This window comes from Odocoileus virginianus, chromosome 6, assembly GCF_023699985.2.
Source record: "Odocoileus virginianus isolate 20LAN1187 ecotype Illinois chromosome 6, Ovbor_1.2, whole genome shotgun sequence".
Lineage (NCBI taxonomy): Eukaryota > Metazoa > Chordata > Mammalia > Artiodactyla > Cervidae > Odocoileus > Odocoileus virginianus.
The window spans coordinates 53,160,662-53,176,760 of record NC_069679.1 but is presented as its reverse complement, the minus strand read 5'-3'; the positions used below and the strand labels follow the sequence as shown (position 1 = coordinate 53,176,760).

The following is a 16,099-nucleotide window of genomic DNA, read 5'->3' as shown; positions in this document are numbered from 1 at the left end:
GAAGGTAGTCTGGAAATATCATACTTATATTACAACTCAGTCTAAATAATACAATGTGTAAAGTAGTTTTTCCATGTATTGTTGTTGTTTAGTCACTAAGTCGCTTCTAACTCTGTGACCCCATGGACTATGGCCTGCCAGGCTCTCCTGGTCGTGGAATTCTCCAGGCAAGAATACTGGAGTATGTTGCCATTTCCTACTCCAGGGGACCTTCCAAACCCAGGGATCAAATCTAGGTCTCCTGAGTCTCCTGCATTGGCAGGCAGATTCTTTACCACTGTACCATCTGAGGTCTGTGGCATTTCCAAGGAAGTTTCATTTGAGTGTTAAGTTTGTTCATCAAATTTATGGCTTCCTCAAACCAAAATCCATGCTAAGTTTTAATATTTTCCATCACCTCATTAGTGAAGGCAATGCTGCAGTCATCCTGCTAACTGCAAAGAAAACATCAAAGATTTGCTCTCTGGAGATTTTCTCCAAAGACTGCTGAAAATGATAGGACTTTTTTAAAAAGGTTGAGATACGACACTTCAAAGGACAACCATGATAAATATGAAAGAAAATTTGTTGATATACTGCAAGGACAAATGCTCAGTCATCTAGACTGTTATTTCATCTCAAATTTGTGTCACCATGGATACCATCTAAACATAAAACAAGTGCTTGCAGGAGATCTATTAAAATTTCAAAAGCATCATGCTTATCTGTCCACTGAGAATAATCCTACAGTCATTACCCTTCTCATTATTCTGAGAAGAGACAGAAATTACATTGTCAAATTCTGAAATAGTTGTGGTAATTGATGGATAAAAGAACAAACTTCCTCAGTTGTTTTCAGTGCAACAGGTATGCCCATAACAGACACTGATCTTGCCAACCAAGTGCATAAGGCATGGGAAGCATAGAGTGTGTAGATAGCTTAGGGATGGTGGTGGTGGTTTAGTTGCTAAGTCGTGTAGGACTCTTGCGACACCATGGACTGTAGCCTGCCAGGCTCCTCTGTCCACGGGGATTCTCCAGGCAAGAATCCTGGAGTGGGTTGCCATTTCCTTCTCTAGGGGATCTTCCCAACCCAGGAATCGAACACAGGTCTTCTGCATTGCAGGCAGATTCTTTACCGACTGAGCTACAAGAGAAGCCCCAAAATACTTCCCTGCAAGTCTTAAAGCAGCAGTGTTTATTTTTGAAGAAAACCTATTGGATACGTCTGACTGGCCATGACTGTGCTCCATATTTAGTCCTACTTCTTAGTTATTCCAGTGTGAAATTATACAGCTGGTGACACAGTTTCTGTGTCAGTTTCGTTAGGAAAGAAGCCTAGAGATTCTTCTCTCGGATATGAAATTTATCAACATAGCTCACCAGCATGTTCTTCCTCCCCTGCTGTGTTCACACATCGTCATGATCATGAGTTGTTTACTTCCCCAAGGGTTTCTTTTTAGCAGCTGACTCTGCTGTGTCTTCACAGAACATGTTAACTGGTGTTGTCTCAAAGTGCCTTCTTAGGACCTTCTCACTGCCTTCTCACCAGGATTTGTCTTGCACTTCAGCAATGTTTGAGATGCATCAAAAGCAAAGAGCATATATAGGAGTTCATTAGCCTCATGTCCATCTAGAGGTAGGTTTTGTTTTATATAAGAATTGAAATTTCAGTGCAAGCTGTTATGTTTAAAATAACGGTATACTGTACAGCATAGGGGAATATAGCCATTATGTTGTAATAAGTTTAAATGGAGTCTACCCTATAAAAATATTGAAAATGTTGTACACCTGAAACTAATATTGTAAATCAACAATGGTACTGTAGTGATGTTGCTCAGTTGTGTCTGACTCTGTAGCCCACCAGGCTCCTCTGTCTATTGAAATTCTCTAAGTTACTATTCCCTTCTCCAGGGGATCTTCCTCACCCAGGGTTCAAATCGAGGTCTTCTGCATCACAGGTGGATTCTTTACCATCTGAACTACCAGGGAAGCCCTCAAAATCAACTACATTTCAACTAAAAAAAAAATTTCTTTTAAAGAAATGTCAAATAAAGGTTTTAAGTATTGTTTCCATTCTCTTCAACAGTTAAAGATAAAATGTCTTCATCTAGTTCATCTCCTTCTTTTGTGCTGGCTTCTGAGCGTTGCTGTTTGTTTCCTTATATTTTTGTTCCCGTTCAGAAGTTTTACTGATTTTGGTTTTGGCTTTTTTGTTGTCTATTTTATTTTGATGTTTCAGTGTCCCGATTTCATCTTCACTCAATTCTTCTGTTTTCTGTTAGGCAGATTGTTCAGATGACTGGTGAGATAAAGATACACTGTAATGACTGTTTCTTCAGAGCATAGAGGTCTCCAAGTGTTTGGCACATAACCGATGCTTTCGATGCTTTATCTTCTAAGTTTTGTCTTCTTAGGTCTGCTCTCCTACACTTTTTAACCTGCTCTGCATCTGGCCAGGTCCTCCAGGGAATATGAAGAAGACTATTACTGACTTTTCCTCATGCAGTGGGGACCATTAAAGAGCTCATCATCCTCACCTTGCATGTCTGGCTTCCCCCTTTCTGTCTCCTCAGGGCAGCCCATCCTCAGGTAAGGGTGGTGAGGGGAGAATCAGCCTAACTCGAATTCCGTGCCCAAACTATCAATTAAATGTGAGGGTAGAAAAAGACTATTTTTAGGTATGCAAACATTCCTCCTAAAACTTAACCTGTCTCACATCCTGAGGTAGGCATGCTTTTAAACTGCCCCTCAATAATTTTGCCTCTGTGTGTGGGCTGGGCCTGATAGTTTGCTTGTGATAAATAGAACATGGCAAAAGTAATGGATGTCACTTCCAAGATTAGGTTACAAAAGACTGACTTGGTTATGTTCGCATTCTCTCTTGCTTGCTATGATGAAGTCAATTCATTGTAATTTAAATGTGACTACTAGAATAGTTCATACTACTTAATGTTAGAAAGCTTTTCTAGTATAGACTAGCATCATAAATTTTAAGTATTACTTACGAAGTATCTAGGGAAAAAGTGGAAACAGTGGCAGATTTTATTTTCTTGGGCTCCAAAATCACTTTGGACAGTGAGTGCGGCCATGAAATTAAAAAAACGCTTGCTCCTTGGAAGAAAAGCTATGAAAACCTAGACTGCATATTAAAAAGCAGAGACATCAGTTTGCCAACAAAGGTCCATATAATTAAAGCTATGGTTTTTCCAGTAGTTATGTATGGATGTGAGAGATGGACCATAAAGAAGGCTGAGCATCGAAGAATTGATGCTTTTGAATTGTGGTGTTGGAGAAGACTCTTGAGAGTCCCTTGGACTTCAAGGAGATCCAATCAGTCAGTCCTAAAGGAAATCAACCCTAAATATTCACTGAAAGGACTTGATGCAGAAGATTCAATACTTTGGTTACCTGATCAGAAGAGCTGACTCATTGGAAAAAACCCTGATGCTGGGAAAGATTGAAGCCAGGAGGAGAAGGGGACGACAGAGGATGAGATGTTTGGATGGCATCACTGACTCAATGGTGAGTTTGAGCAAAGTCCCGGAGATAGTGAAGGACAGGGAAGCCTGGTGTGCTGCCATCCTTGGGGTCACAAAGGTTCGGACATGACTGAGCAACTGAACAACAACAAAGTATCTGAAACCACAACAGTGTCAGGCACTGACTCTTGGCCGTCCACGTGGGCTCTTTCACGTTTTCAGTTAATGTCTCTTCTCATTGTTATTGGTGCACAATAAACTACCTTCAAACCTAGTAACATAAAAATAACAGTTTTATTATCCTTATGGAATTCAGATGGCATGGTGGGGACCTTTTATCCTGCTCCATGATGTCCAAAACCTCTGGAGAGAAGATTCAAAGGCTGAGGGGGGATTTGAAAGGCTGGAAACTGGAATCATGTGGAGGCTTCTCACTCTCATGCTGGCACCTGGATGACATGAAGCACCTGTGTGGATCCTCTCCCTGTGAATGAGCTTTTCCCAGGATGGTGGTGAAGTTCCAAGAGGAAGCTGAGTGTTCCAGGAGACACAGGTAGAATCCCTGTGGCCTTTCATGACTTCACCTCAGCAATCATAGCACTTCCCTTGTGGCTCAGTGATAAAGAACCAGCCTGCAGTGTAGGTGACCTGGATTTAATCCCTGGGTCAGGAAGATCGCCTGGAGAAGGGAATGGCAAACTCAAGGTAGCATTCTTGCCTGGAGAATGCCACGGACAGAGGAGCCTGGGGGACTACAGTCCATGGGGTTGGAAAAGAGTCGGACATGACTGAGCAGCTAACACTGTCACTTTCAGCAGTCACAGAGCATCACTTCTTCCATACTCTATTGATGGCAGGGATCAGCAAATTATCGCTTGATGCAAAATCCATCATGCCACCGGTCTCTGTAAAAAAGGTATCATTGGAACACAGCCATGTCCATTCATTTACATACCTTCTATGGCTGCTTTCATGCTCTGATGCAGAGTTGAGTAGTTGCAACAGAGACCATATGGTCTGCAAAGCCTAAAATATTTGCTATCTGGTCCTTTAAAGAAAAGGTTTGTTGAGCCCTGCTCTATTGGTTAAAACAATCACTAACCTTTTTGTGTCAAGGGGAGGGAATAGACCCTACTCTTGGAGGGAGGTGAGTCAAAGAAGGTTCAGCCATTTAAAAAATCACCATGGCACCTGTTTACCTCTTGGATTTTTAAAAGATTATTTATTTATTTATTTATTTTTGGCTGAGTCTTTGTTGCTGCGTGCGGTTTCTCTTCTTGCAGCAAGCGGGGGCCACTCTTCTTTGAGGCATGCAGGCTTCTCATTGCAGTGGTTTCTCGTGTTGCAGAGCATAGGCTCTAGAGTGTGGGCTCAGTAGAGGGGGCGCACAGGCTTAGTTGCCCTGCAGGGTCTTCCCGGACCAAGGATTGAACCTGTGTCCCCTGCATTGGTAGGTGGATTCTTAACCACTGGACCACCAGGGAAGCCTAGCCTCTCATATTTTAATCCTTGTTTGGTTTTTAATTTTGCAAGCTACTTAAAATAGCCAGTCTAACTCTTTGTATACTAAAGTTCTGTTGAGAAAGTTGAAAGTGAGAGTCAACTATGTTATTTTAAGTTTTATTCTTTTTTCTTTTTAAACTTGTTTGTGTCAGCTCCTGTGGGTAAATATTTGGCTGGTAGTTCTTTAAAAAAAAAAAAAAGGGGTTAGAAAGGTTAATCTGTGTTCACAGAGTTAATATCAGGGATAAGGAAGACCTTTAGTTCCTAGAAAAAAACAAGTGGAAAGGGTAAACAGTTGTCCAAACAGTTAAGCCTCCCTTGGTCAAGAAGGTTCAGGTTTTAAAAATTATTAACTACTTACTTATGAAAAAATTTTTACTTAAATATGCTATACTGGTGCCATTTTAATTAATCCCCCAATTTCCTCATGTGTGGAATGAAGAGTGGGTAGTTGGTGGCTGCCATTGCAGGCTTCATATTCAGATCATCAGGAGCCCTGGTCCCCATCCTAGGTAATTAAATCAGAATGTCTGAGAATAAATTGGGATTGAACACAATAAATACTAGAGGAGAAAGAAATTCATAAAAGCTATCTCAGTATATTTTCTTGAAGTATTTCCTACAACACAAAGTCCTGACATATCATTCCTGATGTGGGAACAGTGTGAAACTATTATAGTTCACAGGTACTCCAAGAAAGACCTGCTTTTACTTCAATTAAGAGCTGCATATTCTGGACCAAGGGCTTCCCAGGTGGTCCAGTGGTAAAGAATCCACCTGCCAGTGCAGGAGGTGCAGGAGACACAGGTTTCATCCTTGGGTTGGGAAGATCCTCTGGAGAAGGGAATGGCTACCCATTCCAGTGTTCTTGCCTAGAGAATTCCATGGACAGAGGAGCCTGGTGGGCTATAGTCCATGGGGTTGCAAAAGAGTCAAACATGACTTAGTGACCAACCAGAAAACATTCTGAGCCAAACTGGAATGCCCTGAAATTCTTCAAGGAGAAAGAAATGCTCAGATGACCAAGAGCAAAACTTCGCTTTGGAATTCTCCTTGATAGCTAACACAAGACTAAACAAAACCTCCTCCCCAAAAGCTTGTCTTGTGGGTCCACCCTGAAGGTGAGAGATCTCTTAGCCACCCTACAGACTGTGGAAAAACTAGATATTCCCACCTCTCCTGGCAAAGACATGACTGAATGCAGAATAAGTTTGCTGAAGGGATTCCTTATGATAGTGGCTTCTGGAAGACACTATACAAGAAAGATAGGCTACCTTGAAAATAGTTACTGATATTCAGACAATGTTCCTAAGGATCAAGTAGACTGGACCAAAAGAACACCACATTTAGGGTACCTGTGTTCTAGGAATTCAGTGGAAATTCCTCTGGGATTCACGTTTTGTCTTCCCTAAGGGACTAACTGTGCTTAGTGACTCAGTTGTGTCTGACTCTTTGCCACCCCGTGGACTATAGCCCACCAGGCTCCCCTGTCCATCTGGTTTCTCCAGGCAAGAATGCTGGACTGGGTTGCTGTGCCCCCCTTCAGGAGATCTTCCCAACCCAGGTATCGAACCCAGGTTTCCCACATTGCAGGTGGATTCTTTACCATCTGAGCCACCAGGGAAGCCCAAGGAAACCCTGAAGAACCAAAGCACTTATTAAAAGTAAGAAAATGCCTACATACATGTTCCGGATCCACTACTCTGGAAGAGGCAGGTAAATAACCGTATTACATGACCAGTATGTTATATTAGGGGGCTTCCTGGTAGTTCAGACAGTAAAGAATCTGCCTGCAATGCAGGAGACCCAGGTTTGATCCTTGGGTTGGGAACATCCCCTGGAGAAGAGAGTGGCTATCCACTCCAGTATTCTTGCCTGGAGAATTCCATGGACAGACGAGCCTAGCATGCTACGGTCTGTGGGGTTGCAAAGAGTCGGACATGACTGAGCAGAATTTTTTTAATTGCTATATTTGGAGTTTACATTCCTCAGTGGATCAGTGTCTGGGCTGCTCTGGCTTTTGTCAAAAGCTTAACAAAAGTCATGTAGACATACATCACACTCCTTGCAGTGGTAGCAAAGTCACCAGTCATCAAGGCACAGATTTCAGAGAGCAACAACCTGAATGCACAGACAAGTTAAAAGTTCCTCTGTATGCAAACAAGAATGATAATCAGGGCTGAATATGGGCAGCCCTAGATTAAAGAACACCAGCTACTCTTCAATATTCAAAAAACTAAGATCATGGCATATGGTCCCAGCACTTCATGGCAAACAGAGAAAGAGTGGAAACTGACAGATTTTACTTTCCTGGGCTCCAAAATCACTGTGGATGGTGAGTTCAGGCATGAAATTAAAAGACACTTGCTCCTTGGAAGAAAAGCTATGACAAGCCTAGATAGCATATTAAAAATGAGAGACATCACTTTGCCAACAAAGGTCTGTGTACCCAAAGCTATGGTTTTTCCAGTAGGTATGTACAGATGTGAGAGTTGGACCATAAAGAAGGCTGAGTGCTGAAGAATTAATGCCTTTGAATTGCAATGCTGGAGAAGACTCTTGAGAGTCCCTGGAGACAGCAGGGAGATCAAATCAGTCAATCCTAAAGGAAATGAACTCTGAATATTAATTGGAAGGACTGATGCTGAAGCTCCAATACTTTGGCCACTGATGCTAAGAGACAGCTCATTGGAAAAAACCCTGATCCTGGGAAAGATTGCAGGCAGGAGAAGGGGGTGACAGAGGATGAGATGATTGGATGGCATCACTAACTCAATGGATGTGAGTTTGAGCAAACTCTGGGAGATAGCAAAGGACAGGGAAGCCTGGCATGCTGCAGTTCATGGAATCACAACGAGTCAGACACAACTTAGAGACTGAACAAGCTACTCTACTCATGGAACAACCCCAGAAGTAGAAAGAGCAAGTTATTTTACTATGAAAACCTGAATTTGGAGAATTAAGTAGTCAACCATCAGGAAAACCTCAGGTTAACTGAACAGTGGGGACAAGTTTCTGTCATTGAGGAAAGTCCCTGCAAGAAAGCTATTGAAAAACCTCTGTAGCAAGCAGAGCTCTGGGAACTCTGAGATGAGTTGCACTATCTGAGATTAATGAAAAAGGTATATGCTACTTACCATACCCAGAAGAATGTTTTTTACTGAACTCAGAGTTTCTGCGGCTGCTCTGCCCAATGTAACCTACATTAACCTGGCCATCCTCCAGCAAGATGGCAAAATAAACAATAAAAACGTATGCTTCTTTCACTTAATCCCCAGAACTGTGTACTGCTGTAATGTGGGTGAGTTTTCTGGCCTGAAAGCTAGTTTTGTTTTGGCTTCAATCAGTGCCCTTGGAGTTTACTTTGTATGGACTATACTTTCCAGGTCCTTCCCAAGGTTCCCCAGTGCAGGGATGGCTTCTTAAATCAGCACAGGGAAAACTGCTTTATTGCTGCTGCTAAGTCACTTCAGTCATGTCCAACTCTGTGTGACTCCATTGACAGCAGCTCACCAGGCTCCCCAGTCCCTGGGATTCTCCAGGTAAGAATACTGGAGTGGGTTGCCATTTCCTTCTCCAATGCATGAAAGTGAAAAGTGAAAGTGAAGTCACTCAGTTGTGTCTGACTCCTAGCGACCCCATGGCCTGCAGTCTACCAGGCTCCTCTGTCCATGGGATTTTCCAAGCAAGAGTACTGGAGTGGGGTGCCATTGCCTTCTCCAGCTTTATCACTAGTAACACACAAAGTTGACTCTGTTTTCTATTTGCAGATTACCACCCTGAGGTCATTTATGAACTTAACTATCTCATCATATAGACTTTTGATCCAGCCACCATAGCTGAATTAGGTTTTTTTCCTGAATTAGTATTTTTATTCCTTTATTATATTATTTAAATTTAAAAAAATTTTGGAGTACAACCGATTAACAAACAATGTTGTGATAGTTTCAAGTGAACACAAAGGGACTCAGCCATACATATATATGTATCCATTCTCCCCCAAATTCCCCTCCCATCCAGGCTGCCATATAACATTGAGTGGGGTTCCCTGTGCTACACAGTAAGACCTTGTTGATTATGCATTTTAAATATAGCAGTATGTACATGTCCACCCCAAACTCCCTATATTCCCTTATTATAATGAAAGCCAAGCCTGTTTGCTCTACAACTGTGATAGGAAATTATCAGTCTACATCTGGCCTACTAGAGAGTGAAGGAAAGACAGGGTGATAACTATTTCTCTAAACTGAGTTCCTTGAAAGAATCAGTATTTGAGACATAGTGGTGAGTAGCAGATCATTCTCATCAGCCAAGAATTTCAGGATAAGAAAGCAGCCTGTGTTACGCTGACGTTGCACATTGACTCCTCATCTTTTGCTGGCTGCCTCAGTGATGGCTGCACCTGGAGCCTTTGCTGTATTGAAACTGATCTGCCTGGCAGTGGAAGAGTCCTAATCCAGGATAAAAAGTGGTAGAAGAAGTGGACAGTGGTAGAGGAAGAATGTAGAGTAGCTTCTACATTCCATTTTCACACTGATATCACATTATAATAAAAATATTCTTTCTTGACATTTTACCATATTCATCTTTGGGTAGAGTATACTCTCATTACTTCAAGAATAATCTTCTTGCTTGTCAGACACCATGGACAGACACTTAGCCCTGAATTCTATTACTTTCCACCCCACCCCCCAAATTTGCCTGTATAGTGTATAGAAGTTTTCTCTAGCTGAGTTGTTCTCAGACCCACAAATCTTAACAGTTTTCAGAAAATGTGCTGTAAAGATAATTTCTAACATTTACAATAGTGGGGCTCAGAACCTCTTGGCAATGGCTACCAATGGAGCATAACCCTATCCCATAGCAGCTGAGATTCTGGGGATTAAATTTCTCTGAATAAGCTTACAACTTATCAGTAATTGTCCCAGTATAAGAATAAATATCTCTCTGGAAGAGAAGAATGGGCAGGAAATGAGTAATAGTATGTTTCTTTTTTTTTTTTAACAGTACGTTTCTATACATAGCCAGCTCACAGAAGCACAAGTCACATCCATGCCAGCTTTATTGTGTTAACAATAAAATGTGGAGGAGAACAATAGAATCCCCTCCAGTGTAGTATGGAAACCAACCCAGGGTTGGTGCCTAGAAATGAAAACAGAGCTATGGAAAACCATCATCTGAATTTTAACTCTTTTCTGTATTTCAGCCCCAGGCTGAAGGTGCTAATGAACACTAAAATTTCTGTAAGTAACTAGAAGTCAAAGAGAAAGAAAAAAATGGAGGAGTCACAGACTTAATAGCCAGCCCTCTAGAACTGATAATAGATTCCTTTCCTATTTAATCCACCCCACTCCCAGAGAGTCAGCGACATCACTGGTCCCAGCAACATCACAGAATGATTTTCAAGTCCATAGTGTAAAGAAGACCAGCCTCCCCACCCTGTCAATAAAGGATAGAATCACTCTTCTTGTTTCCCACCTCTTAATCTGCATTTTTCTTAATTTTTTTCCCATGTAATTGGGATGATAGAAAGACCTTTGGCAGAAGGAAGAGAATTTCTCACATATACTTTCTCTTCATTATGAAAGGGCTTGTTCTTTGTTGATTTACCAATCTTGGCCCCAGCTGGATCATGTGAGAAAACTCTAGTGAGCTAATAGGAACTCCCCACTTCCTTTTCCTCCTGCTAGCCCTTTGGAAGATTACAGTCTTAGAAATGGGAATATTTCGTTAGGGTCATAGTGAAGGCCCTAATGGAACATTTGTTTCTATACAATGCAGAACATGAATACTGAATTTATTAAAATAATCAGGAACCAGGAGAATAGAAATGGTGTCAGTTCCCTATGCCCTTGATAAGTAGATAAACAGAGTATCAGTAATGGAAGGCAGAACAAAACTGTTTCTTAAGAATAGTTAAGAAACTTTGGAATAGGAAAGAAACAAACTTTCCTTTGTTCTTTGTTGAAATTCAAAGAAAATAAATAAGAGAAGAGTCAAGAAATAGATGTTCAGGAGTATTTTAAAGCCCCAGTTTGGACTTTTGTTCTCATGGGATAGATTTTGGCTTGGATTTGCAAAGCTAGCATTCCAGAAGTTGTTTTATTTCTACCTAGGTATTAATTAAGCTACCACTAGGTGCCATTCTGATAGATAGTGGTTTTGAGGGTCAAAGATTGACATGCTTTTGATTTTTCTAAAGTCTACAAGCAATAAATGCTGGAGAGGGTGTGGAGAAAAGAGAACCCTCTTACACTGTTGGTGGGAATGCAAGTTAGTACAGCCGCTATGGAAAACAGTGTGGAGATTTCTTAAAAAACTGGAAATAGAACTGCCATATGACCCAGCAATCCCACTTCTGGGCATACACACCAAGGAAACCAGATCTGAAAGAGACACGTGCACCCCAATATTCATCGCAGCACTGTTTATCATAGCCAGGATATGGAAGCAACCTAGGTGCCCATCAGCAGACGAATGGATGAGGAAGCTGTGGTACATATACACTATGGAATATTACTCAGCCATTAAAAAGAATTCATTTGAATCAGTTCTAATGAGATGGATGAAACTGGAGCCCATTATACAGAGTGAAGTAAGCCAGAAAGATAAAGACCATTACAGTATACTAACACATATATATGGAATTTAGAAAGATGGTAACGATAACCCTATATGCAAAACAGAAAAAGAGACACAGATGTATAGAACAGACTTTTGGACTCTGTGGGAGAAGGCAGTGGTGGGATGTTTGAAGAGAACAGCATCGAAACATGTATATTATCTAGGGTGAAACAGATCACCAGCCCAGGTTGGCTGCATGAGACAAGTGCTCAGACCTGGTGCACTGGGAAGACCCAGACAGATCGGGTGGAGAGGGAGGCGGGAGGGGGGATCGGGATGGGGAATACATGTATATCCATGGCTGATTCATGTCAATGTATGAAAAAAACCACTACAATATTGTGAAGTAATTAGCCTCCAATTAATAAAAATTAATTAATTAGTTAATTTAAAAAAGAAATAATATTCTCATAGAGGAGCTAGGCACAAATAATTTCTAGAATTATCCTTAAGTATTAAGAATTATACACAATTGGAAGCATTTTCAAAAAATACATAGGTGTAATTTTATCCTATACTTATTTCAGTGTTATCGATCATTGCTTAGTCTAGTATTCTCTTTCTTACTTCATTTTATCCGAGCCTTAAGAAGAACAACATTTTCAAATTTACCCTGAACTCTTCTTGAATTTTGTCCTCCAAGCCCACCACAGTTCTGGGACTTTCAGCAGCTCTGTCAGCTACCGAAACCTCTTACTTCTTCCATGGAGGCTGTAGCAGTTTTAGACTGGTGTCTGCTAGTCTTGAACAAGCTTAGGTGACTTTGCCCAGTGTGCCCAATGCACAATATCCCTGAGAACTCAGAGCTCTTTCCTTCCTCAGCCAAAGAAGAACTAGAGGGGGAACACACCTCCTTGACTCCCTTTGTGATGGTTAACTCTGTGTGTCAGCCTGGCCCAGTTGTTTGGTCCAACACCAATCTAGGTGTTGCTGTGAAGTTATTTTTTAGATATGATTAACATTTAAATCAACAGACTTTGAATATAGCCGTTTACCTTCCATAATCTAAGTAGAGTTCATCTCATCAGTTGAAGGCCTTAAAATCAAAGACTGAGGTTTCCCAAAGGAAGAGGAATCCTCTTCAGGATTGCAGCATAGAAACTCTGCCTGCAAAAAAAAAAAAAAAGAAAGAAAAAGAAACTCTGCCTGCCTGCCCTAAAGACTTCAGACCCTCCAATCTCTAAAATTACATGAGCCAATTCCTTAAAATAATTCTCCCCCTCTCTTTCTCCTATTAGTTTTCTCTGCAGAACCCTGACTAATACAACCTTTCTAAAGTTATTTCTAGTGAAAAAAGTCAGAGAAAGACAAATAGAAAATGATATTACATATTTGGAATCTTAAAAAAAAATTAAAATTGACTCATAGAAACAGAGGAAATGCTGGTGGTTGGTGGTTGCCAAGAGGAAGGGGATAATGGGGATGTGTGAAGGGGTCAAAGTTACAAATTTTCAGTTATAAGAAGTAAGTTCTGCAAAGAAGACATACAGATGGCTAACAAACACATGAAAAGATGCTCAACATCACTCATTATCAGAGAAATGCAAATCAAAACCACAATGAGGTACCATTACACGCCAGTCAGAATGGCTGCTATCCAAAAGTCTACAAGCAATAAATGCTGCAGAGGGTGTGGAGAAAAGGGAACCCTCTTACACTGTTGGTGGGAATGCAAATTAGTACAGCCACTATGGAGAACAGTGTGAAGATTCCTTAAAAAACTGGAAATAGAACTGCCATATGACCCAGCAATCCCACTTCTGGTCATACACACTGAGGAAACCAGAACTGAAAGAGACATGTGCACCCCAATGTTCATCACAGCACTGTTTATAATAGCCAGGACATGGAAGCAACCTAGATGCCCATCAGCAGACGAATGGATGAGGAAGCTGTGGTACATATACACTATGGAATATTACTCAGCCATTAAAAATAGTTCATTTGAATCAGTTCTAATGAGATGGATGAAACTGGAGCCCATTATACAGAGTGAAGTAAGCCAGAAAGATAAAGACCAATACAGTATACTAATGCATATATATGGAATTTAGAAAGATGGTAACGGTAACCCTATATGCAAAACAGAAATGTACAGATGTACATCTGTACACAGATGTACAGAACAGACTTTTAGATTCTGTGGGAGAAGGTGAGGGTGGGATGTTCAGAGAGAACAGCAGTGAAACAAGTACACTATCAAGGGTGAAACAGATCACCAGCCCAGGTTGTATGCATGAGACAAGTGCTGAGGGCTGGTGCACTGGGAAGACCCAGAGGGATGGGATGGAGAGGGAGGCGGGAGGGGGGATCGGGATGGGGAACACGTGTAAATCCATGGCTGATTCATGTCAATGTATGGCAAAAACCACTACAATATTGTAAAGTAATTAGCCTCCAACTAATAAAAATAAATGGAAAAAAAAAAAAAAAAAGGAAGTAGGTTTTGGTGTCTTCCCTGGTCGTTCAGTGGCTAAGACTCTGCACTCCCAATGCAGGGGGCCTGGGTTCTATCCCTGGTGGGGGAACTAGATCTCACTAAGAGTTTGCATGCCACAACCAAAGATGCATGCCACAACAAAAATTGAAGGTTCTGTGTGCCACAACTAAGACCTGGCACAGTCAAATAAATAATAAACATTTTTTTAAAAAATAAAGATATTCTAGGATGTAATATACAGCGTGATGACTATTGTTAATATTACAGTATTGTATATTTGAAAGTTGCTGAGAGTAGATATTGAAATTGTAATCACTAGAAAACAACATATGATTATATGAGATGAAGAATGTTAACTAGATATTGTAATTATTTTGAAATGTTTGCATATATCAAGTCATTATGTTGTACACCTTAAATTAATACAATGTTATACATCAATGACATCTCAATAACTTGGGAAAAAAGTTATTCCTCTGTTTTTGCTTTTAGCGTTTTTTCCTTTGAAACCAGAATTAAGCTTCTAATCTGCTTCAATTACTTGCATTTATTTTCAATCATTTCTTCATGGGTTCATGGGTTTCCTTAGTAATAGCTCTAACAGATTTCTATTGGGCAGCTTCTTTTTGTTTTTTTTTAAAGAACCTTATTATTCATGTATCTTTTCTAGAGAAGAACATTTCAAAATTACATTTAATAAGAAATACAGTTAAAACATAAATACAAAGTAACTTCCTCATACTCCTTTGTCCCAATTTTTTCAACTGGAGCTCTTAAAAGTATTTCAAGTCTTTGAGGATATCTATTAGATAATGTCCATCTCTTTTTTGTCCTTTACTCCCTGAGATGAGAGTTTCATTTATTTTCATATTTTAAGTAAAACATTTCTGGTAAGTTTTGAAGTTATTTCTGGTGGCATATTTGGTTTCATGAGTGCTTTGCATCTGGAGCCTGTTTGGAATTCTGACTTTTCCACTTAGAACAGCAGTGAGTCTGGAAAAGCTGCTTGTTCTCTCCTCAGTGTCCTCATCCATAAAATAAGAATGACAGGAGAACCTGCCTAGTAAAGTTGTTGCATGGGTGAAATGCTCTAAGATTGTGACTGGGGCTCATCAAAGGATATGAAAGAGTCTTCTGGGATGTGACATATTTATTAATCTGATCTATTAAGTGGTTTAGCTCTTCTGTGTCATGTTTACCACCCTGAGTTAAGAAAGACTTTCCTGACTGTTTTATTCATTGTTTCTCCTTGGTTTTTGTCAGTTTTCTTGACCTTGTCAAAGTCAACTTTTGATTTCATTTTCTCTTAATTTTTTTGTTTGTTTTCTACCTCACTTATTTCCAATCTAATCTTTTGTACATTTCCTGCTTGCCACGGGTTTATTTTGCTCTTTTTCTGGTTTCTTAGGTAGAGGATTAGGTTGTTGATTTAAGATTTTTTTAATTTAATTTTTTTTTTTTACGATTTTTTAAAATTGGAAGATAGTTGCTTTATAATGTTGTGGTGGTTTCTGCTGTACATCAGCACTAATAAGTCATAATTATATATATCCTCTCCCTCTTGAACCTCCTTCCCAAGATCTTTCTTTTTTTTCCTGATTTTATTTTAATTTTTTCCATTTATTTTTATTAGTTGGAGGCAGATCTCTCTTTTTAAAGGTAATCATTTACAACTATAAATGTCCCTCTATTGTGTTAGCTCCATCCCATAAATTTGATATGTCATGTTTTCATTTTCATGTATCTCAAAATATTTTCTAACTTTTCTTGTGATTTCTTCTTTGATCTTTTGGATATTTTAGAGAGTGTTGATTAATTTTTATTTATTTGTGAATTTCAGAAATTTCCTTCTGTTGATTTTTAAGTTCAGTCCACTATGATCAGAGAACATGGTTTGTATGATTTCGGTCCTTTTATATTTTATTGAGACTTGTTTCATGGCCTGGTACATGATTTATCCAAGCTCCCCTGGTGGCTCAGTGGTAAATCACCTGCCAATGCAGGAGATGTGGTTTTGACTCCTGGGTCGGGAAGATCCCCTGGAGGAGGAAATAGAAACCCACTCCATATT

General features: G+C 40.1%; 1 pseudogene; it reads right to left on the bottom strand.

The window, feature by feature from the left end:
* Positions 1–271: 271 nt before the first annotated feature.
* On the bottom strand, positions 272–2,565 carry LOC139035538 (52 kDa repressor of the inhibitor of the protein kinase-like; annotated as a pseudogene).
* Between the last annotated feature and the right edge of the window lie 13,534 nt (positions 2,566–16,099).